Raw genomic sequence first — 1,952 nt, forward strand, 5'->3', positions numbered from 1 at the left:
GAAATCAGTAGGGATGTAATGGTCTTCAATCTTAACCAAAACATTCTCTACAAGTCCATAAGCTTGTTTTTTTGAGTTGTCTGCCATCTCTAGTGAGATTTTTGCAGCTTGTACCTCAAAGATCCTTAGCTTCTCCATTACAGAGAGAGGCATGAGGTTTACACTTGACCCTAAGTCACACAGAGCCTTCTTGAAGGTCATGGTGCCTATGGTACAAGGTATGGAAAACTTCCCAGGATCTTGTCTCTTTTGAGGTAATTTCTGCCTAGACAAGTCATCCAGTTCTTTGGTGAGCAAAGGAGGTTCATCCTCCCAAGTCTCATTTGCAAACAACTTGTCATTTAGCTTCATGATTGCTCCAAGGTATTTAGTAACTTGCTCTTCAGTGACATACTCATCCTCTTCAGAGGAAGAATACTCATCAGAGCTCATGAATGGCAGAAGTAAGTTCAATGGGATCTCTATGGTCTCATTTTGAGCCTCAGATTCCCATGGTTCCTCATTAGGGAACTCTGTGGAGGTCAGTGCACGCCCATTGAGGTCTTCCTCAGTGGCGTCCACTTCCTCTCCTTCCTCTCCAAGTTCAGCCATATTGATGGCTTTGCACTCTCCTTTTGGATTTTCTTCTGTATTGCTTGGAAGAGTGCTTGGAGGGAGTTCAGTAATTTTCTTGCTCAGCTGTCCTACTTGTGCCTCCAAATTCCTAATGGAGGACCTTGTTTCAGTCATGAAACTTTGAGTGGTTTTGATTAGATCAGAGACCATGGTTGCTAAGTCAGAGGGGTTCTGCTTAGAATTCTCTGTCTGTTGCTGAGAAGATGATGGAAAAGGCTTGCCATTGCTAAACCTGTTTCTTCCACCATTATTGTTGTTGAAACCTTGTTGAGGTCTCTCTTGATTCTTCCATGAGAAATTTGGGTGATTTCTCCATGAAGAATTATAGGTGGTACCATATGGTTCTCCTAGGTAATTCACCTCTTCCATTGAAGGGTTCTCAGGATCATAAGCTTCTTCCTCAGATGAAGCATCCTTAGTACTGCTTGGTGCATTTTGCATTCCAGACAGACTTTGAGAAATCAGATTGACTTGTTGAGTCAATATTTTGTTCTGAGCCAATATGGCATTCAGAGTATCAATCTCAAGAACTCCTTTCTTCTGATTGGTCCCATTGTTCACAGGATTCCTTTCAGAAGTGTACATGAATTGGTTATTTGCAACCATTTCAATTAGCTCTTGAGCTTCTGTAGGCGTCTTCTTCAAATGAAGAGATCCTCCAGCAGAACTATCCAAAGACATCTTGGATAGTTCAGAGAGACCATCATAGAAAATGCCTATGATGCTCCATTCAGAAAGCATGTCAGAAGGACATTTTCTGATTAATTGTTTGTATCTTTCCCAAGCTTCATAGAGGGATTCACCATCCTTCTGTCTGAAGGTTTGGACTTCCACTCTAAGCTTACTCCATCTTTGGGGTGGAAAGAACTTTGCCAAGAAGGCATTGACTAGCTTTTCCCAAGAATCCAGGCTTTCTTTAGGTTGTGAGTCCAACCATATTCTAGCTCTGTCTCTTACAGCAAAAGGGAATAGCATCAGTCTATAGACCTCAGGGTCTACCCCATTAGTCTTGACTGTGTCACAGATTTGCAAGAATTCAGCTAAGAACTGATGAGGATCTTCCATTGGAAGTCCATGGAACTTGCAATTCTGTTGCATTAGAGAAACTAATTGAGGCTTAAGCTCAAAGTTGTTTGCTCCAATGGCAGGGATAGAGATGCTTCTCCCATAAAAATCAGGAGTAGGTGCAGTGAAGTCACCCAGCACCTTCCTTGCATTGTTGGCATTGTTGTTGTTTTCGGCTGCCATGTGTTTCTTCTTCCTTGAAGAATTCGGTCAGGTCCTCTAAAGAGAGTTGTGCTTTAGCTTCTCTTAGCTTTCTCTTCAAGGTCCTTTCA

The 1,952-nt window shown here is 42.2% G+C and overlaps 1 non-coding gene across 1 annotated transcript; it reads left to right on the forward strand.

The window, feature by feature from the left end:
* Positions 1–1,350: 1,350 nt before the first annotated feature.
* On the forward strand, positions 1,351–1,458 carry LOC130942283 (small nucleolar RNA R71). The gene has a single exon (XR_009070859.1). It is a non-coding gene; the product is annotated as a small nucleolar RNA R71 (small nucleolar RNA).
* The last annotated feature ends 494 nt before the right edge of the window (positions 1,459–1,952 follow it).

Source organism: Arachis stenosperma, chromosome 7, assembly GCF_014773155.1.
Source record: "Arachis stenosperma cultivar V10309 chromosome 7, arast.V10309.gnm1.PFL2, whole genome shotgun sequence".
In the NCBI taxonomy this organism is placed as follows: domain Eukaryota; kingdom Viridiplantae; phylum Streptophyta; class Magnoliopsida; order Fabales; family Fabaceae; genus Arachis; species Arachis stenosperma.